Source organism: Sylvia atricapilla, chromosome 4 (genome assembly GCF_009819655.1).
Source record: "Sylvia atricapilla isolate bSylAtr1 chromosome 4, bSylAtr1.pri, whole genome shotgun sequence".
Lineage (NCBI taxonomy): Eukaryota > Metazoa > Chordata > Aves > Passeriformes > Sylviidae > Sylvia > Sylvia atricapilla.
Genome location: NC_089143.1, coordinates 28,578,550 through 28,601,543, shown reverse-complemented (window position 1 = coordinate 28,601,543; position 22,994 = coordinate 28,578,550). Strand labels below are relative to the sequence as shown.

Below are 22,994 nucleotides of genomic sequence, written 5' to 3'. Positions count from 1 at the left end.
CAAAAATTGAAGGAAGGGCTGGTGTTAGGGATGGGCAGCCAAGCTGACCACCACTGCTTGCCCTTTGAAGTGTTGGATAAGCTGATAAGTGCAATCATCTCCATTAGAAAAAAGTAGTGAAGTATTTGAAAATCCTAGGCTAGTTACAATCTTTATTTTTTTTTTTTTCATCTGTACTGTTTTGAAAGGCTTTGAAGTCCTGTTTGCTGAAGTCACTTGGACAACCAAAGTCCCAGTAACTTTCAGGGAGATGGGAACTCCTGCATTCCCCTTCATCTAAAGATTCCTGAATACTGTGCCTGGGGTCAGATGTTTTTGAGGTAAGATATACAAGGGAGGAAGAGAGTGAGGATGATGCATCTAAAAACACCCACACAAGTTCATCTCAAAATGTTCATTTATATGGCATTTGTAACTTTTTTCAAAGATGCTGCTGCTAAGTACTTTTTACCAGTAAAATGTGAGTTTATGGGACTCAATCAATGATTTTGATGCTTCATGTGTTAACATTTTAGCCTGGACAGGCCTATTCTCAGTTTATCTCTTTGAAGGTATTGGGGACAAAGATACCCAGGTTTAACTGTTTGTGGATGTCTAAAGACAGTGTTCATTAACACAGCATCTGCAATCAGCCACCTTGTTGTGTTCCTGTGATTCTGCAATGCCAGTATGCCGGAAATACCTGTCAGTGTCCTGGAAGCATGACCAGGAACGGGTTCCCCACACAAGGCTACAACTGAACAAGAACCAAGATACTTCCTAAGCATGAGCTGTACTCTCTTACAGAGATCAAAGTTAATGTGTGGACAGGCAAAAAAACCCCCCAAAACCCAAAGAACAAAAAACCAATGAAGAACAAAAATGTCTTTGGAAAAATCACAATTTAGTGTCTGCTTGGGGTCTTCATTGTCCTTTTTTGATAAGGGGAAGTGTTTGTGCATGTCCTCTTCAAACACTGGTGCCTAAGACTTGACAGTCAAAGATGCAGTGCTGTAAAACTACAGGAAATGGAAAGAAGTTGATCTCAGTAGCTGGGTATTTTTCAGGTAAATAAAAGTATGGTATGAGTGCTTTGTAGGACTGTAATTCTGAAAAATCTGAACAGCTTTCATTCAGAGGCAGTAAATAAGAATTTTTAACTTAAGTATTTTTCACCAGTAAAGGGCTGGTATGCCTCAAGGACAGCAAGCCAAGGGACCAGGAGCAGAAGGAGGAGCACTTAAAAACTTGGCTTCAGTAAATTGTTCCTTAAATTCAGTGAGTCATGATTTTTTTTTTGGTGCATGTGGCTCTCTGTGTATAAACTACAGCCCAGCCAGAAAAATATCCCTCTGCCATTCGTGAGAGCTAGTAATGGTTTTCTAAGGATTAATTCCTCCTAAAAGATACTGTCTGCATTCCTTTGGAAGATGCCCTCCCACAGGCCCTCTCTTACAGTGCTGCACTAAAAATAGTGCTCAGAGCTTGGTTGCGACAGCTCCGTGTTGCAATTTTTATGGTTAGGTAGGTGAAGTCTCTTTAATTCAGCCAGCTCAATTCACTTAAATTTGCATGATAATGTGGTTAATTATCCATGTATTTCAAATGAATAATGATTTCACAAAAAGATAAGAACAGGTCCTGTTTTTTCTTTCCCTATGTTTTAAAAATGCGCATACAGTTTGCATAATTAAAATGTATTTTCTCTGGAGTGGAAATTCATATCTATTGTAGGTTGAAGTGCAAGCTGCTCTCCATGCTGGGATGGCATCCTCCAGTGGATCCATGTGCAGGGATGGCATCTTCCAGCCAATCCGTGTCCAAGGATTGAGTCCTTCAGGCACATACTCAGCAGTCCTGACTCAACATGGCTTGCTGCCATGTCAGTGCTGACCAAAGGAAGTTGCTGGGAATGTGACTCCAGCCTGGTTAATAAACACTGTAAAAGGCAGTGCAGAACGAGCTGCCACCCAGCTCCTCAATGGCTTTGCTGTGGAGTGGCAGCAGTGCTTGGGAAGGGCAGCAGTCCGCCCAGAGAGCAGCTCCTTCCTCTTATCTCTGTGCAGATAAAGTGGCTGATGGCAAAGGGCACTTCCTCATGGGTTGCTGTCGTCAGGAAATTTGGTTGGTCTTGCTGGCCCTTTTAGTCCCTGACCTTTCCTTTTGGTCTGTGCAGCTGCAGATGTCAGGGCAGGCTGGAGTTCCTGGATGGAAGTGAGTGCCTGTGATGGGGATGGGATAGGCAGCACCAGATCACTGTGGATGTTCAGTTTTTGCATAACTGCACACCCCTGGAGCAGGGCACTGCCCTAGAGAGCCCCAAAACCCTTCCTGGCCCAAGGAACAAAAAGCACTGGGGATGTTTTTTGACCCACCTTTCCCTACATCTCTTTTTTTGCGAATTAACTTTTTCGGAAAGTGTAAGGCACTCTGTCTCTTCTGGGTGAGAAAATAAGCATCTTTTTTCCATTTGAAAAAAGCCCCTTATTTAAATGGGGTTGTTTTTCTGTTGTCTGGCTTGATCTGAAGCCCTGTCCTTGTCCTTTCTCCAAAATGCAGACAAGGTGGCCAAGGGCTGGGAAGCACTCCCTGTGCCTGTGTGGGAGGAGGGGGTGCCTAGTCCAGATGCCAGGTAGTTGGTTAATGAGATTAATGGCACTGGGGAACTGAAACTAAAGCCTTTAAAAGGGAAAGGATCATGTCTGCTGCTCCCTTTACACTGTTGACTTGGTTTGTTCTTGCATGAATGGTTACTTGGCTGGCATGTTGGGAAAAAATACTTATTGGCCCTTCGAGATGAGGGAACTCAATATGGTGATAAAAGGAGATTGTGGAGGAAGGGGGTCAAGATGCACCCCTGGCAGAGGGAATGGATGCTCCCACTGGGACTGGTGCAATGCACAGCACCCCCAATGTATCCAAGACATGTGAATCTCCAAGTCTGCTAGTGTTTGAACCAATGTTAATTAAAGCTTTTTAATGAGGATGTTTTGAGAACTGTGCGTTAGTCTGTGCATGCCCTTCGTGAAATATTAAACATCTCTGCCCTTTCAGCAGCGTCCTCCTCCCCAGAAGATCTTCCTGCAAATGGATCTTGACACTCCTGATAATTTTGGAGCTAAGAAACCCAGAGAAATAACCTTCTACAAAAATCTTAATATGATCTTTGATGTTGCAGTCAAAGGAGCATATGCCAGAAAATGTTTTTGCTCTTTTCAGTTCATCCTCTGGTTGTTTGTTGTTATTTTACCAGTTCATCCTCTGCTTGTTTGTTATTTATATTTCAGGCGCGACAACAAGCAGCTGATTAACTCATTAGGCACGAGCATCAAAGCACAGGGTGAGAGCACAGAATCTGCTCCTGCATCCTCTAGCCGCTCCCCACAGCCTGGGGGGTTCTGCAGGGCCTGACTGAGGTACAAAAGTCATCTCAGTTACTTGTGGACAGCAGTGTGCCCTGTCTTTCTCAAGCCGTCCCCACACTGAGGGCCTGTGGCTGTGCCAGAGCATCTCAGGCTCTGTCCAAGGGGACAGCCCTAGCTCCAGATGATGTGTTCATCATGCAGCAGGTGGAGGTAGCCTCAGAGTGAGGAAAGTCCCCTGTGGAGAAACAGAGTCATGGGACACTGAGGGAAAGTGCTGCATGGTGCTGCTCCAGGTCAAAAGGCCACTTGGTGGACAGGCAATACAGAGAGCACGCATACAGATTTTGAAGGCTGCTCCTAACTTTCAAACTCACCAGAGCTGCAGGAGCAACTGAAACTGACAATGCTGACTTTCTCGAGCAGGTTCAGCTCAGGTGGAATTATGCTTAATGCAGTAGCTGCACCTGAGTGCTGCTGCCTTGGGTTGAATGCTTTTCAAGGTGTTTTCTCCCCCTATGTGATGTGCTGTGCAGCAGTGTGGCTGTCACCCAGCCTTGAAAAGACCAGTGATGCCCCAGATCTCACTGGTACAGAGTAAGGTGATCTGTCTGTTATCTGTGTACACTTGCAGCCCTTCATAAGCAGAGGATTAGCAAATAGGTGGTTGCAGCAATACTTAAATCTTGCAGACATAACTACCTGTCTATGCAAGCCCTGCAGATATGGCACAGGAGCACAGCAAGCCCATGGCCTCCTAGGAGCCTTCCAGGAACCTTCCTGTACAGGAGACATCCAAGAGATCATCAGCAGGTCCCTATTAGGTACCCAGTGTGTCCCTTTTTTCACACCTCCTTTCACTCCTACCCTGAGATCATGGCCTCCTGCCCACCCTTCACCTCCAACACAGACCTCTCTTTTCACCCCACCTCCTTGTTTGTACCCCTTGACCAAGTGCCTTGACCCCAGATGTGTGAAGTAAATGTACCAATCTGGCTCTGCCCAGGGGCCTCACCAAATCTTATTCTGGCTTTAAAGCCTCCTAAAACTTCTGTCACCCATTAGGCGTTCAGTACCCCACCCACAACTGTGGTTGACCTGACCACCTTGACTTCCTTATCTAAGGGAATCACCACAGTTCTATGGGGCTTGAATGCAGGCCAACACCATTTTGCAGCTATACACACAGGAGGAGAACAGTCAGTGTTTATTGGCAATACTGAGTTCAGGTCCATTAATGATGGTGCTGCCACAAAGGGAAAAGACCAGATTTTGCACCTGCAGAGCTAAAAAAAGGGCTCATAGATCAGGTCCTTGTTCTCCTGGAGCATAAGTCTTGGCAAGGAGGCTGCTCACACTGGCAGCACTGTGGGATCAAAGCTGATCCTGGAAAACTCATCAGAAAGTTGATGGGTCTGTAACATAACCAGTGGCAAAATGAAGGAGAGGAGCCTCATGGGATTAAAGTATTTTTACATGGCTCAATCTCCAGAATCCCAGCCCTGGGAGTGGTGCCACTGCTGAACATCCAGTTCCTCAGTGATCCCCTCTCTCCTGCAGCCCAACCAGCCTGTGATTCATTTTGCACTGAGCAAAAAAATCAGAAGCTGAGGCTCTGTGTTTTGTACATTTGCCACACAAACAGGCCTGTTTGCAAAGACCAGTGTGCACTTGCACACTCACCATAGGCTCTGCTAGCACCTGAAACTGTCTCCTGACAGGATGCTCCAGGGAAGGAGGAGTAAGGAGGTCTAATCCCACAATGAAGTCATGTGAGGAAATGGTTATGTTTTTTTCTTTTTACATAAGGAGCTGCCACAGTGATGCTGAGAAATAGATATCCACCAGCCAGCCACAGGCAGTGTGAGATGACAGATACATGTTTAAACAATGTCTTTATTCCAGTTCAGCTGAAAAAATAATTATTGAATTTGGGTCTTAAGCCAAGCAGTACCTTTGTATCTGAGAGTTCATTGATTGAAACAACTTTTGCTTTCAGCTGGGTTCTAAGAGAGATACTACATTACTCCACACACAGAGTATTAAAATAATATCTATATTTGAGAGGACAGAGGAATTTAGAGAGTGATTTCAGTGTTTCTTGAGATTTGAAGAATTTCACCCAGCCTAGAGAAGCTTCTACTTTTAAACTAAGGGATTTCTGCTAGAACAGGAAGTTTTATTTTTGCATTGTTACCCAGCAAAACGAGCTCTGGATTATATTTAGCTCCATTCATTCAGCACAATGAAAAGTAAGACTCCAGCCAATTTCCTTAAGCAAGTTTATTAATAAGCACTAGTTGTTTGGTGGCTGGTCATTTCTAGGTGGCTGGGGGACGTGACACGCAGCAAAACCTCCCACCCTCCTCTGAACAAGGTTCCTAGTGGATTAGACGACTTGAAGCACTTGTTAACCTGTGCTGGGTACCTGTGCAAGCCTGGCAGCCTGAACGTTGTCCCAAGTACAGCTTCCAGTCCTGCCCTGGTCACTCTTGCTTGCCTCATGCTTCACTGGAGCTTCATCAAGGGCACTTGAGCAGCTTTTAAGCTTGAGCTAAATAACCTTTCAGGGGCTGCTGGCTACAGGCTTGAGGCAGCTGTGTGTGAGACCACCATGGCAGCAGCTGCTGAGCTGGAGGAAACCACACTCATTGCAGGTACAGCAATCACAACAAAGACTCCCAGCACATGCTGCAGCCTCACACAAGTCGGGAGCTTGGGTCAGCCAGTGGCCTGCCCATAAATCCAGGCTTCATCCATTGCTTTCTGTTATCTAAACACAAATTGCTAGGGGTGTGACCCTGCTGAGGGCTGGAAAACAACTTGAGGTGTTTTTAAACTTGACAGACTTCATGACTCTAAACTTTTCATCTGTATTGTTTGCTCTCACTTGATCTCAAAGTATCTGTCGTGTGTTTAGGGTGGGCTGAGCTCAAATTATTTCCTCCTGTGCTCAATTTAGATGATGTGACTTAAAGTTTTGGGTTGCCCTAAAGGAGTGATCTTACCACCTACCTCCATTTGTAGTTATCAAAGGGAAAGGTTTGGAGCTAAGTGTCCCTGTAACACTTCCAGTGCTGGGATATACTTCTCTTGAGGTCTCACACAAAATTCAAGCTATATGGTGCCTTAGCTTTCCTTGGACAAGAAAAAATAGTTGTTTTTCTCCTACTGTGGGTGCTGGTGGAGGAATAGGTGGAGGTGATCTCTGTATCTCCAAAAGCAAAATACAGCAATCTGTGGCCATTCTGTGTCGGTGTAGAGTCATGGTAGGATTCCTTCACAGGCTATGGATGCAAGAGATGAGAGGACCCAGGAAGCAACATGTGTCAACCACAAACCATTTGTTGGCATCAAATATAGAGGAAGGAGCATTGCTGGTCTAACTTCTCCCTACAGACTGCAGATATCCATGTACAAGAAAAAAAATTCCTACTACTCTGGAACTCAAATACCAGTCCTGGGACGGTGGTGGTCAGCATGGCCTTGGGTCCTTTACTGGAACAGCTGGGGCAGTTGTTCCCTCAGTGCTCACCTTGCCTCTCTCAGTGCCCATCGTGTCAGCAGTCATGGCACTTAGAATTCTCAAAGCTCAGCAGTTTGCACCTTTCTGCCTGCAAATTCTGGCATCACTGCAAAGCATGTGTTTCAGCCCAGTCTGGAAGACTTCAGCCAAAAGGACTGCAAATAGATTTAACTTTTCCTAAGGACAATTGAGACTGTGCCATTAGAGCATGTTATCTTCAAAACAGGTACAAATGAGGTAGGTAAGGCCACCTAAGCCAGCTAAACCTATATTAGCAAGTAATAAAAGCAATGAAATGTTAAACCACAGAATTTCTTCAAATTCTAGCCATTTTTATGTGTATAGTAGTGCTCTGTTATTCCTGCCAAGCACTCAATTAGCACTTCAGTTAATAAGATGTTTTAATGACTGTTAAATTAATCTCTGACATTAAACAGAAATCTCTGAAATTAAACTCTGACACTGCTTTCCAATAGTGTTTTCCAAAGGAAAGATATTCTTTTAAACCAGTTCCCATATTATTGTTCCACTGATTATTTGTGTTTATTCTTATTACTCTGCTTACTTGATTTCATTTGAAATTAGATGCAGCGATAGGGGATGTGATTTGGTATTTTGCTCCAATGGGCTGAATAGATGAGGATTAGAGCTCCAGAGCTCTGAGAAAATGAGTCTTCATAAGCATTTGTTGAAATAGAAATCACAGAGCCTTTTTTTAGGACTACCACAGCCCCTTTGATTTGCTCTTCATCAGTACTCTTGCAAGTTTGTTCACAGAAAGCTTTGCCAAAAAATTCAATATTGCTAAGAGAGCTGAAAACATGTACTAGCCCAGGAATACCTATAAAAATGTTTGGGTTGACCTGTGCCATGACTGGTTGTTCTTTTGGTGGTCTGACAGAGATTCAGGCACAAAAGCACTCAATATTTTGGAGGTTAGCTCATCAGCCACTTAAAACAGCTAATGTACTATAAATAGAAGGACAACATCAAGTAAAAGCAATAGGCAATATATCCCCCAAAAAACCCCAGAGATTTAGAATTGTTTCATCCTGAAAAATTAAAAGAACAAAAGAAAACACAGTCTGTGGGCAGCTGACAGCTCTGCCCTGGATGGAGCACTGAGAATAATATTCTTCCAACCCAGCTGGGAGTGGGATTGGTGCATGGTTGGGTTTCGTAGGTCTGTGATATCTCCCTGGCTTCATTCAAACTGATGCTTCTGCTGTAAGTGGAATAGCCTAGGGCTGGAGCTGTGCTGAGAGAAATGAAAAGCTTTCATAAAATTATGTCATGTGCTGAATGTGCCAGCCTGTCGTGTAATAATAGCTAAAACTTTCTGTAATTAAAACAAGTAGCTAGTTATGGTGTCTGACTATGATCAAAGCTCTTTTGTCTGCTTTGGCAGTTGGCACATGTGAAAGATTTTGGCTTACATGGAAAATACTGTTGTGGTTTTTCTCTTAGTTTTAAATGGCAAGACACATACATCGTGGATTATCTGTAAACTGAAAGAAAACTTAACGGGAAACACCAGAACATGCATGATGTAAATGTCTACAATTTCTGGCAGAAGCAGCTCCTACACCCAGCCATGGTGCCTTTGGACTTGCCATGCTTGACCCATTGCTGTGATGCAAATGATCGAAAAATGTAATTTTATATTTCTGCAGAGATGGGAACAGAGCTCTTGAGAACATTCCCAAATATCCTGCACTGCCTTTTAAAATAGGAGTTGCTTTTGCATAACAAATATTTGTCTGAATTGTGACAAACCAGTTGCTTCCCATTCAAGGATTTTTTCATTATTTGATTGTAATTGTTTTGAGACATTTTATGGATAAAAGGTACTTTTCAGTTCATGAGAGAAACCATCATTATTTTTCCATATTCATGTCTAGTATCTGTATTATAAAAGAAAGGTCTTGATGAGTAAATAGAAACTGGTTTTGCTCTCAAATTTCTCTTCATCTTGAAAAAAAAACAAAACAACTGAACTAATCCAGAATTCCTTTTGCATCTCTGAAAATATCTACTACTGTTTAAAAAAGTTCTCTGGGAGGATAAATATGAAGTGGTTTTACAAAAAAACCAGATGTGAACTGATTGGTTGAGGAACATCAGCCAATAATAGAATGTTTTAAACATTATATTAAACAACAAAACATCATCTGAGGGATGTGTCCAGCAGAGTATTTCTGAGCATCTGGATTTTTTTTTTCATATCTTCTCCTGAAGTTCTGAGGTAGGTTTGGTGAAGGTTTGCTTCTCCCACATCATGTGTGTGATTGTGGCTTTTTGTGTTTCCTGTAGTTTTAGATTATGTCATGTGAACATAGTGGGCCAAAGATGACTATATACCCAAATTCAGCTGTGTTTGATGTGGATTGTCTTCTTATCTTGGTCATGGCTGTAAGAATTGGTTCTACTTTCACTTGTGACTCTGCAAGCAAGCGTGCCTAAAACCCTGTTGCTTCTGACCTGAGACTTTTTCCACCTTTGCTGCTTTTCAGAGGTGGAAACTCTGAAAAGTTACTTTTTATTTGGATATTTGGCCAATAAACTGATTTTCAGTCATCTTGGGCCACCTCTGCTTCAGAGGGCAGGACTTCACTGTGAAGGCTCAGAGTCCACCTCTGCAGGTTGCGTGGCCCTTGGAGCAGCTCATGCTCCATGGCTGGTGCTTTTGGACCAGACTGCAGAGCATGCAGGACCCACTAGTCCCTGGAGGTTTAGCAAACTGCTGCCAAATCCTGCTGACCTTTTAACGATCTCCAGCAGTTTGTATCTTTGTGATATCCCGTGTTAGACTCCGCCTTCTCTGCTTGTGATCCTGTTTCCATATAGTATAGTGTCTACAGAATGACCCATTTGCATCTCCTCTTGGGTATGTGACAATTGCTCTTCTGGTATGTGAGGAGGAGATGCTTCACAAGGTGGTACAGAGAGCCACCCAAGATGCTGCATGGGCATTTCTGTAGCACAAGATCTGTGGTCAGTACAGAAACAAACCTTCAGCTCAAACATGCTGAACCACAGCACCATGCAGGCTGCAGGCAAAGGTGTCATTAACATATCCAGGGATGTTGCCTCCAGGTGACTACAGACAGTATTACCATCATGTGCAATCACAGGCAATGTGCTGTGACATCCCCTCATGCCTGACTGGAAGCTGTTGACCTATGGAGCTTTCCTATTAGATTAATTTATCCACAGTTCACTTTCAGTAAATGCTTTTAATTGACAACCTGACTGATATACCTCTCAAAGAACATGAACGCTGACATCTCGTAGACTGGTTTTGTCTTCAAACTGCAGACATTTAGAAAGGAACATATTTACTGCAAATGTCAATGCAGAAGATTCGAGCCTGCTGTCCTCAAAAAGAACATGTCAAAGGCTATGGCTGGACCTGTTTTGATTCCTGTGCTTGGTCTGATTGCCTGAATGTGGCCAGCTTGGTCTTTTTACCAGGATTTCTGTGTCTGTTTCTGAGAGCTCTGTGGAATGCCACCTCCTTTTGCTGCTTTCCTTGTGCAGAGCTCTGGATCCAGTCTTGTCCCCAGCTCTCATACCAGCCAGCTCTCACTGTTAAGGCACACTTATTCCCTTCTGCAAAGGAACTTTTCAGCAGGAGCAGGGAGCATCAACAAACATCTGCCTTGTCGAATGCACTTGACTTTCAGTTGATCTCTTGTGCTAAGGGTAAAAGACTTTAGCTCCTGTAGCTCAGTCAGGGTCCATGTGCAGCCTCAAATGTATGGAGCAGTGATATTTTTACATTCCTCCACCTGAGATCTCATAAACGGTGATGAATATTATCCCTTTGTCTCTTTTACAGGCAAGAAGGAAGGCTCCCTCACCAAAATTCCCATCATACTGGGCATTTGTTTGCTTACTGTGTGAATATGAATGTTGACTATTCACATACCTCTAAGCTTGTTTACCATAACCAGCCTCTTTTTGCATACATCAGGCTTCTGTGGAGTTCTCTTGAGTCCTCAGGGATTCATTCCAATTAATGATAAAACAAAAGATCTGCATTACTGCTATTGTAGCTTCAAGTGTTTCTCAATACTGTATTATCTCACACCAGGACATGGTTAAGTAGGATGGGAACTGTATTTCAAAATTGGCATGAGAAAACTAGATGTAATTTGCATAGCTGCACAAGGTACAGGAATCCACTGTATAGTTTATCCCTTTCTCAAGCTGAGAAACTCTAGAAGAGAAAAGTTCCCAGAGAACCAAAAACTAAAAAAATGTTGCTATTTTACACCACTTAAATTCTTATAAAGAATCAGGCTTAGGCAGTTCTAGTGGGCAGGACTAGAGAGATGGTCTCTTCTGTGATGATAACTAGATTTTTTAAAGATACTACTTTCTATACTGATTCTTACTTTCCCTGCTGGAATGCAGCATATATACTTTTTCATTGGTGTTTGCATATAAATGCAAACATTCGTGAGTACATACATATGTGTTTATACACATATGTACATACACAAGGCCTGGGGGACCTGTCTATTTCTGCACAAATTCTATTTGAATTCCAAAGACTTCATCTATTAACTTTAGCTTTCAGGGCTGATTAATGACTGTTTCACAGCAGAGGAATTATCTCAGCTGTAACTGAAGGCATCAAGGACCATCAACACTGGCCGTATAGCTCTTGGGTTTCATACAACATTTCTAGAACTGAAAGACCTAAAGAGACAAGATCCTACTACAGAAGGCACAGACAGCACTCCAAAACTGAAAAAACCCCTCTTTCTAGAACCAGAAGATTATCTGGAGATGGGTGGGCCAGAGCTATGTGCTGTTTCTTGAAGGACACTGACCCAAACATCAAAGGACTCAAGAAGCACTAAGGGCTCCCAGAAGGGGTAAGACATTCAGGTATTTATTGTCTTTCAGAGATGTTTTTATCATTTTTCTGGACTTTCAGAGTATAAAACAAAGGTGACTTTAGGACATTCCTCTGCAAAACTTTGTGTACATTGATCCACCCCACATGAGTTCCCAGGAGGGTGAAATGGGAAGAATCCTGATCTTGGAAAGGACATTGGCTCAGCTAGAGCTGCTGGTTACCTCCACAATGGGAGTTTAGATGGACCAGCAATAAAGGACCCAGAAAACAAAGGATATCTGAAATGAGTTTAAACAGAACCAGATGTACAACATTAGAGGAATATATATTTAAATAAAATCGTAATATTTAAACCTTAAGAGCATACTCCCCTGGCAGTCAGTGAACTGAATGCAATATAAACCCCCTAGGTAATATAAGAAACATGAACCATTCCTGCAGGGAGGAATCCTGAGGTGTTTTGCAAGTGTAAATGGATATAGAGAAGACTAATAATTATCAGTTTGCTGTGAACTGGGGTCTCATCCTCTGGAAATCACTGCAGAGAAGAATGGAGAAGGTTTCCCAGATGAACATGAAGTACTGCTGGTTAGATATTCCCTTCCTTCTAGGCGTTAATAGTTTGGGAATCTTCTACCAGCTTTTTCAGTAAATCCTTCCTCTACTACACATGTAATTCAATCTCTCCTGCTCCTTAGCTGAGCATGGTCCTACTTGCCTGCAAAATCAGTGAGTCCTCAGGGTGGCTCAGCAGGCATTAGTTATACTTCAGGCATTTCACTTTTTAAATTTTTTATCAAAATACATATACTTTGTCCAGATGATGGACAAATGATGGGTCAGCGGCACAAGTACCTGTAATGAACATGGTAGCACATACTAAGCAGGTGCTGTAGTCTGTGTTAGCTCCTTACAGAAAAAGCAGAGTAAGGAGGACTGGCTGTGTCATTCCACCTCTGCCTTCCACAGCAGCTGCACTGTGGCATCTCTCCAGCTTCTGGCAAAACAACTCCCACCTGGACAATTGTGAATATGTTTCATGTGGTCGAAGAGCACTGGAGAGACAGGCCAGAAATTCAGCCTGTTAAGCTAAACCCAACAAATAGGAAATTATCTGCATATAAATATAGTTTATGCTTTTCCACTTGAAAGGAAATCCCCTTATCAGCTCAGTCTCAGTTGAAAACAACTATGGACACTGTGGGCTGAGCCAAGAGCCCTTGCTGAGAAGAATGGGTGGCCTGCCCTGGCAACTGAATCCATGGCTTTACAGCCCTTTGGGGAAAGAGTTTTCCCATATTTTGTAAAATAAGTTACCAGAGAGAGAGCTATTGAAGGGCAAAGTGGAGCATGGAAAGAGCACATAGCTGTTCTGCTGAGCCTGATACTGGGAACTGATGCAAAAGCAGGGAAGAAGATGTGAGGTTAGAGAGGGAGATTTTTTTCAGTTAAATGCCATTTTCCCCCCTTTTAAGTAGACTTCCATCCTGCTGCCACTGAAATCAATGAAAATGTTGCTATTACATTTCAAGAAAGTAAGAATCATTGCAAACTTCCTTGTTGTCTGAATCTTCAAATTTAGTCCTTCCTCTGTTCTTCCTTTCTATGTATTTTTATCTCAAAATGCTCTCGGTCAAACTCATGAAGTCCTACACCGCTGAAGACTATGCAGGTACAGTGGGATAAAGCATTTTATTTATTAAAAAACCCAAACTGAACAAAACCAAATCGAAGTTCCCTGCTGCAATAGTACAAAGCTATCTTAAAAATGAAAACAAACAGACAAAACCTATGAAACAACCCCAAGGAGTACAGGATGGCAGGAAGCCCTGGTTCAGTGCTCAGTAATCCAGCACAGCCACATACAGAAGTAGTTCTCCATGTATTCATCAGGAACACAGCAACCCCTGAAAATTATCCTAAGTAACTGCCAGAGAATAAACATTTTTCCATGTTATCTGGTGGCCAGAAAAGCAGGGTTTTTACCCCAAAAGTGCAGTGATGTGGCTGATAACAGATAATCTGGCAACGCACACTATGTCTCCATGTATGTCTCATACACGGTTTGAAATGTAAATTTTCTCTGCAGCCAGCCTGATCCAAGGCATAGGAACAGCAAGTGGCACCTTTGACTCCTGGAGCTGTTTTGCACTGCTGAATCAACTCCTCCTCACTCAGGCCATGCTCTCTGTGGGCTGGACAGGCAAAGGACAGGATTTGTTGCTCACAGAGTGCCCAAAAGCCCTGTCAGGGCAGATTTTATGAGCAGCTGTGCTGAGTCCCTCTTTTTCTGGGATGACTCTTACTCTTCATAGTGATCCCAGACCATGCATTGGAGCAGTGCAGGAGGGAAAGAGCAGCAACGGGACTGGAAGGAAAAATGAGTTGATAGCACGTTCAAAATTCCTTTCAGCCAGTGGCAGAGTTATGAGCAGCAGCAATGGATCCTTTCATAAGAACGGGAGCTGGTTCCCAGCTTCTAAGATGACTCTATTGCGAGTAATGGCCCAACAGTATCACCTGCCTCAGGCAAGGACGTGCCTCCTGGTAACAAGGTTTGCATGGCATTCTCAGTATCCCTGGTCTCTTTCGAATCCTCTGGTCTGGGAAAAGCATTGCTCAACAATCCCTATGGTGCCCCAACAATCAGAATTGGCTTTTCCCAGTTAAAGTGATGAGCACCCCACCACATGAGCCCAAAGAAACAATTTTTATCTATGTTTTCCACTGAAACAGCATCATCTTCCTGATGGCGTGGGGTCAGTTAAAGTTCTCAAGCTGTGCTGTGGAGGTTTTCTCCACAAAAGCGGGGGTGTTAACCATGGTGGCATGGCACAGCTCCAGCTCCGCTCGCACCACTCGGCTCTCCCGCTGCTCTGGCAGCCGGGGCAGCGCACCCCTCACTGTTTAAACAGCTGCCTCGTTTCATCTGGGAGGTGGCTGCCCTTCAGTCCTGGGAGAAGAGCTCATCGTCTGGATAGTTTGCATAACAATTAACATTTGTCAGCTGAGATCTGCCTGGTGAAAGATCACTATTTACAAGTAGGCGGTGAGTCTTTGGAGACTGCAATACTTCTTGAACCACAAAAAACTAAGCTGAGAGTGGGAAGCCTGAAGGTGGGCTGATTTCACACGGCAGGTTGAAGGAAGAGTTCCTTTTGCATTCAGCTCAGAGGTAGAAAAGCAGAGCTGCCGTGAAAGGGGCGATTCTTTAGATCTTACAGATTTCATTCAGTTGTTCCAATGAAATAGATACATCCGCCTTAAACAATTGAAAGAGGTATTTACTGCCTGTGGTTTAACAACTGTACTAAGTCAAAGGGACCAGTCAACTAGAGCCTTATAATTCTTTTCTAAAGAGAGGATGAGAGAAAAGAATGAGACGACAATGCAGTATTTATAATAAAGATGAAATGAGTGGAACTCAATGGCGCCAGCAGCCCTGGAGCTCCTGCTGCTTGGGCTAATGTATTTTGCATTAGCACGTCTGGATATCTGGCACTGGAAGGTCCTGCAAATGCTTTTACAAAACAGCGGCATTCTTACAGCAGCAGCATTTCTTCCAAGCACCACCCCTGTCGGGTGCAGCTGGGATGGGCAGTCCCTGCAGCTGGGTGAATTAGCAGCAAGTTTTCAGGTGACTGAGACCTGTTTTCCACTTGCCTTCCCGCTGCCAGGTTGCTTTATTACCTGCCCGCTTCTGCACGTTTCCAAGTAGTTGCGCAGTGACTCTCTGTTGGACCGCTCGCTTGAGCAGGGGTGGATGTAAGGGCAGCTGTCCCTGCCTGGGAGCTGGGGGCTCACAAAAGCAGGATCTCTGACTTCTGAAGTTATACTGGGGGGCTACTGGGCACATAGACATCATGTTGAACATACAAAATTACATCTGTAAGTAGGTTTGCGCTGCATAGGCTAAATAAATAACATCTGTGTTACAAGAACCGCCATGTGATCTCTATTCCATACTACTCCATTACTCCATCAGCTAATCTTGTATTTGCCTTGGAAGCAATACAAAATCCTCAAAGGAATTAATAGCCAGCAACTGCAGATCACCCGAGCAATTTATTTTTCATTCTCTCCCCCAACAGACTGGAGAGATATGTGTCTCTCTTCTTCCTGAAACCTGGATTTGAAAAGCTCTGTGTTTCCTCATCTTCTCATAACCTTGCAGAACAACAGCATTAGCAGTAATGAACGAAGCACAGCAGCACCTCAGGACAAACTCTGGGACAAGTAGAAAGACCACCTGGGTGTAATGTTGTAAGAAGCATATAGCAAATGGTACCTTCTTTTTATAACTATTATGTTAGAAAGGATAAATTCAGCACTTCAGGGTTTTCTTTAGGCTTTTGACATACACAAATGATTGTTCTAAGAAATAAGTGATACCAGAATGCATTCAATAATACTTAAAATATGGACCTTGGCTGTTTGTTTTTCTTTCTGTCTAAGCCTCTCTTACATGAGCTTACCTCTGTACAGAAGCAGCACAGAAGTCTGTGGGGAAAAAAAAAATGATGCTAGAGGCTGTCAAAAAGTGTGGGAACAAGTCAATGATGAATGAGAAAGGTAGAAGGAAATGAATTTATGAAGCTGTTGTCCTGATTTCTCTATGCTTGAATCCAGCTAAGATCAGGACTTTTTTTCTAAAAATACAGCTGCTCTCAGCTCTGACCCCCAAAAGCTGGAGCAGCAGGTCTGGGGTAGCAGCTGTGAGCCCTGGCACCTTGATCCCAGCACCAAACCTTGTGTTCATGGGCAAATTACTTTTGACTTAACTTTTCAGCAACATCTTTTCAGTAGCACGTGTTGAACTCTACAAAACCTGCTCTTATTATCTTGACCTCCTATATGGAAAATACTTCTAAGATCCGTGGGACGTTGTTCAGTTACCATAGCAAAACGCCCAGGACTTGTCTGGCAGTGCTAAGTCCATGCCAGGCCGCTTTCCACTGCCAACCTGTTCACACACCATGGTGACTTCACTCATACTGAAGGCTGAGAAGAAACCAACACCTTTGTTTTAAGACAAGCCTGGTTAGAGTGTCTTGCAATGAGTTACTTAAACCAAGGCAGGCAGAGATGTTTGAGAGGAGGACAGCACCCCAACAGAAGATGTAGCTGTGGAAAGCAATTTGGAAAAAGGCCTTTAAATACCACAGGTGGGCAATAACTCAGCACCAGGCACACAGAGACAAAGGGTTGGTCTCCAAGCAGGCAGAGGCCCCAGGCTGTGACTCCCCACATTTAGGCTGTTGAATCTGGTCAGGATATGGCTTGGATATGGAGGTGAGGTCTGGACTGAGGTTTTGACTTGACTTGTTACTATTCAGAAGAGTTTCCTGAGGCAAATGTCTTATGCTGAGTAACCTCTGTGTCAGGTTTCCAGTGCATCTTTGAGTCTGGGTTGGTGTCCATGAGGAATGTGAAGTATTTAGCAGCTCAGTCATTAGCTGCTTCCAGGAGGATGTGCTGTTGGCCTTGCTCCACAAGTTCCCTGGGGATGGGCTGAGCTTTAACTTTGCAGAGTGTTTCAGAGAAACACTGGACACCCTGGGGCTGCAGAAAGCCCTCGTTGGGGCAGAGTCCTCCACTTCTTCATACAGAAAAGCCAAAATGTAAAATTGATGCTAAAGGAAGCAGCGCTTGGAGCCAGTTCTGGGTTCTCAGGAAGCAAGAAAGCCCCTCATGTTCTTGCCCTCACACATCCTTGGCACTATTTTCTAGAGGTATGCATTTCAGCTTTTTTTTCAGGCATCAGTGCTTTTTTTAACCATCTCCTGCATTGCTACATCTTTGCCTTCTTTCCAGTATAACCACTGTCTCAGAGAGTCTGAGCTGCTGCTCAGCTGGGACTGGAGAAATGGCCATGAGACATACAGTTTGTGACAGGTAATTCTGATTTATGCCACTTGGTGCTATCACACAGGCTTTGAAAACAACATGTCCCCATGCAGCCACATGTATTTTGCTGTCTGCTGCTCTGTGAAGCCTGGAACAGCTTAAGGCTTTGTATGTGTCCTCCTCTGCCTGGAGCAGAGTATCCTGCTAATGCTAAAAGGCATTTTGACGACGTGTACTCAGTATTCTCCTTCCTGCAGGGAATCTCAGCAGCAAAACTGTCAGATACACTGGTCCAGACTGAGTAGATATGGCTACAGGCTGTGCTGAGGGAGTTGCATTTTCCCACCTTTGGTTTACTTGGTGAGTTGGGGCAGCTGGTTTTCCTTTCAGGTGGTGCTTGGAGCAGAAGCAACTGACCTGGGAGTCAAAGCCCTAAGGTGTCACTTGCTGTTCCCTCAGCTTGAATAACAGTAACTCATTGCTTTGGTAAAGAACCAGTCTCAAATAACGCCCTGGCCTCATGATGGGAGAGCAGGAATCTCAACAGTGTGATTGGTCTGGAACTGCCCCCAGAAATGGCCCATGTGGATCTCACCAGGGAATGGACATTGTGCAGGAAGAGAAATCTCAGACATGCAGCTGCTTGGGAGATTAGAGAATCACCCGAGACAGCATTTTGAAGATAGTCTGGAATAGCAAGAATGATGGGAACTCTGCATGGCCAAGATCCTGGAATGGGGCAAAAGGAGGGGAAAGGATGGGTGCAAGATGACCTGATGGTCCTGCAAGGAGACCCAGAGTGAGGCTTCTGCATCCCTCTGCTTGCTGCACAACATGACTGTGAGCAGCTGCACCTCAGGCGCAGAGGAATGCCACGCTGACTCCAGGCACTGCTGTGCTCTTGGGGTGTTGCCCACTCCATGAAATGGCTTTGGCAAGGCAGCAGAGGCCATGTCCTCAATCCTGAGTGCAGAGGCAGGGACTCTATCCCCCTGAGCACACTGCACATGATGGGATCCAACCATCAGGGCACACATTCACCTGTGGATAAGTGTCAGCTGCAAGGGCAGCCCCAGGAGGGGGGTTCTCTGCTTTGGGGTAGGACATCATGTTACCTGATTTGTCACTTTCTGTGGTTTGAATGGTTTTGCACATATTTCCACTGTGCTGTGCTTTGCTTTTGCAGTTGTGTCAAAAACAGTCAGGATACATAAAAACAGGAAAGATCTTTAATCTTCGGGTCGTGAGAATGACACTTGACCTAGCAAAGCTACTCATCCAGTTGCTCTTCTTCTAATATACTTGTTTTCTTTTTTCAGTACTGACAGTGTTTCAAGCATTTGGATTTCAGCCACAGCTTCTGATATGAAATTTTAGACAAGTGATGGGTCAACTAAGAAATTATACCATCTCAGAAAAGCTCAGGACTTGCTCTTGATCTCTTTCCATCAATTTCTTCTTTAGTTTTGAAACACATTCTAGAGTTTCTTAAGCAAACTTGTGTGGTTTTGTTCATTGCAGTTTTCTTCAGCTAGTGAATATTAATTCCCCTATCGGGTCAAAGAATTGGAATAAGGCAAATATACCCAAATAACAGTTGCAAATTAAATGATGCCTAAGTACTTTACAATAAACAAATCATGAAAAATACATTCATTTTAACACCCGAATTCTTCTGTATAAGCAGAATATTCTTCTGTATAAGTGAATCAAGAGGCAGAAGACCAGAAGGAATGTTAAAAGTTGAAATAACCCTAAATCCTGGGTCATGCAATTTGAGCTCTGCCATTGGAAAACTCTTGCATGTTGCACACACTGTGCTGTAAAAATGACACTGATGACCCTGCAAGAACACTCAGTGGACTGACTTCCCAAAATCATCTGCTCAAGTCCATGTTCAAACTATACCAGTTCAGAGCATGGCTACAAGGCACAGACGTCACTTGTGGAAGTCCCCAAACCAAGGCTGAACTTTGCAGTGATGCCTCTCCTTCACAAAAACTTTCACTATCATTTGCAGGGGAGATCACCCTTGCACAGCTCTCCCCACTTTGGCAGCAGACCAGGCCAGCTTGCATTTGGCATGAACAGGGAATGGCCCTGTCCCACCGAAATCTGACAATGCCACTTGGCACTGTCAGACCACACAGAGCTTTCCCAAAGCTACATTGCAGGCAAGGAGCAGAAACCCCTTGTTTCAAACCCCTGCATTATCAGAAAACTTCTAGAGTTTCTCTGGCATTCATCACACCCCCACGATCTGTCCGGCTGAGTGAGAACGCCTTGCAGCGGGATCAGGTTTTATCCGGCACCAGGTACACTGATAACCCTCCCTAATCAGTCGCTGATCTCTGCTTGGTGAAAGCACTGCCCGTGGTATTTCTGCTGAAGCTATTTTTAAATGACAGTGTGATATTTTGTTTTCTTTCACTCATTTGTCAGTGAAGAACTGGCTGTGCTGTGGGTCTGCTCTGACAAGAAACTTCCAGTTATTTTTCAGCCCATTCCGGCTGGGATGGAGGCAGGGCTGGAGAAAGTGCTGTCTGCAGGCAGGGTGAGCCCTCCAGGGAGCAGTGACCCTGCAGACCTCTGCCTTCCGGGGTCCCCTGGGTCCAGCTGTGGGAAAAGCCTTCTAGGTTTCCTCTGACTCTGGTCCTGATGCTGCTTTAGGCTGGCTTTCACTATTAGGGTTATTTTATGTTTAGCTGAGCTGCTACTTGCATGAATGTTGGGGGTTTGTTTGGTTTGGTTTGGTTTTTTCTGTCGCCTTAATTGCACTAGGTTTTCAAGGAATAACATGCTTAGGTCCTGAATGGCCTTAGAGCAAGCAGCTAAAAATTGAAAATTAAAATCTGTCACGTCCAAATGATGTCACTGCACGGACAATTTACATGTCATCTCATCAAATGGCTTTCCCAAATGGAGATGTAACAAGTTTCCACCTCTTCATCCAAGCACCTGGACATCCCTGCATGTTGCACAAAGGGCTGCATGTTTCACACATAATTTCTCTCAAAAAATGCATTATAGATTGGCATTAGCCACTTTCCATCCCTGTTGGTTTCTTTTGGATGAAGGAAATATAAAATTCCTGGTGGAATTTTGCTGATTCCCAAGCCCTCCACCCTTAAACACTGCTGGATGGCAGTTTTGCCACAGCTGTATACCAAGGTTTTCTAACCCATCAAATTCAGACACAAATGGCTCACAGAAGATAAAACCCTACTGAGAAATACAGGTTGTCTGGGACTGTGTGGCTGTCAGAAAAAAACATGCCCAATTAGGTCCTGGAAAATTACCTTCACTGGTTTTAAGTCCTCTGGGCAAAAGATTTGTGTTTAAGCCCAGGATTCATTCCATTGCCTTCCCTTACTTATAACATGTACAACACTGGTTCCCTACAGAGCTAATCCCACAGACTTCATCAAGATTACTGCTCAGGTAATTCATTGCAACCTAAGAAAAAGTGTTTTGACTCTGCTGAGATCAAGCTTTGGGAGGGAGCAAGTCCCTGGGATCAGTCCTCAGAGCAGAACTACATCTTTACTAAAGTTTGCTGCCCTGATCCAGCAGATCCAGCAGCTGGGGCAAGAGAGAGAATTCCATTCCTTCTTAACCTGAGCTATGCCAACTCCCACCTGTCACCAAATCTGGTTTTTACATTGCAGAGTCCAGTAGAACTGGATTAAACCCAGCATGCTTTTTTTTTTTTTTTTTCTATTGAGAATCTGACTGATACTCTAAAATCTCTTGAATTTTCTAGTTTGTAATGTAAAAGCCATTGGGAAGACCACATATAACCTGATTGGTCATATTTTAAAAATATGTTGGACCCTAAAAATTTCTGCTGCTTTTAGTTAAGATCCCTGAGGCAATAATAACGGAGGAAGCTGTAAAAGTATGTCCCTTATTCATCATGGCTTTACGTCAGAAGTTTACTGCTCTAATCATTAACTCGTCTGCTGCGTTATCCATGAAAATTGCTTGGTAATATTTATGAAATGTGACCTTTGTTAATTCAATGTTACAAAGTGTTGGATTTGTTCTGTTTGCAAGTGGAACAGATTTCCAAATCACTCTGCAATTAGTACAGTTTGATCTAACCAGCCTATCTCTGCATGGGGTAGGCTTCTACTGAAACAGCAGGATCGCTGTCAGAAATGAAATGTGTTTTCCGTACGGCTGAAAGTACGGCTGTGACACCTGCTTGCACTACATCATCTTTGGCAAAGGTAAGTGTTGAATGAATATTCACAATAAGGGAAAGCAGTAACCAGACTTAGAAAGATTTCTGTTGTGAGAAATACCTCGATTAACAAAAATAAAAATATTAGTGGCCAAAAAATGATTGCTATGTATAAAAGTGTAAGGGTAAACCAAAGAAAAATGGGATAATGTTAGGCTGAAATGGGCATGATTACCCATTCCACAATGGATACAGATAAAGGAGTCGCAAGAAACAACAGGAAGATTCGGGAGCCCCATGGAGTCAAGATGTTTTGCTGCATGAGTCTCTAATCCATTCCCAAGGCCACCATTAGGTACGGACAGTAAGTCCTTCCCCACCTAAAAAAATCCACGTTCTTGATCCACCCAATGCTACCATGAATTTCTGATTCTCACAGTCATACAGGACAACCTGCAATGCCTCAGCCTATGGGGTGTTTTGAAGGAACCAAGTTTCACCGGAGCAACAAATGTGCCGGACAAGCATCATGCAGTGAAGCCATGTGGCACCATTCAGTAGCAGACTGCTAGGAATGTGTAATACCTGCAGCATTAATATAATATTTTTCCATTTCCTGAGCTCCTCATGGTCAGTGTCCATTTTCAATACAGGATAACCAATGCTCATTTCAGCTGGGACTGTGTCATGTGACAGCCACACTGGGAACAAACTGAGCATCTCCGTCTTTGCATTAGTCTCCTGAGCTTGTCCACTAATGATGTACAAAATTAGAGCTTGGTTTGACAAGCCAAGATAAGCTCTGATGAAACCTCCATGCAGATGTGTAAAATACACCAGTCTGGCCCTGTGTTTTATTTTCCTCTAGCATGACAGCTGACTGTGCTTTTCTTTGCAGGAAACAAACATCCTCTTGGTTAAAGCAGGAGCTGGAAAGCCACAGACACCACCCTCATGTTCTGTTTCCAGTGTGAAAACAGAAAGGGAGGCTGGGGCAGATTTGGGACAGGACAGGCAGCAGGTCCTCATGCAGGACGAGGTAGTGCAGCTGCCCTGCAGACAGCATGGTTCTACCAGGCCAAGGTTTCTTCTCAGGAGGAAGGTGCTCAGGTCCTCACAACAGTCAGTCCTGCCTTTCAAACTGTTGTTTAAACACATCTTTTCCTATGTATGAACTGGTAACCATATTAACCTACAGGACCTGAGTAATTTGATGTCAAAGCA

At 43.8% G+C, this 22,994-nt stretch overlaps 1 long non-coding RNA gene across 1 annotated transcript in view; it reads right to left on the bottom strand.

Annotated features, from left to right (window-relative positions):
* Positions 1 to 22,994, bottom strand: part of LOC136359911 (uncharacterized) — a 34,035-nt gene that overhangs the window by 10,791 nt on the left and 250 nt on the right. The gene's annotated exons all lie outside the window — the stretch shown is intronic.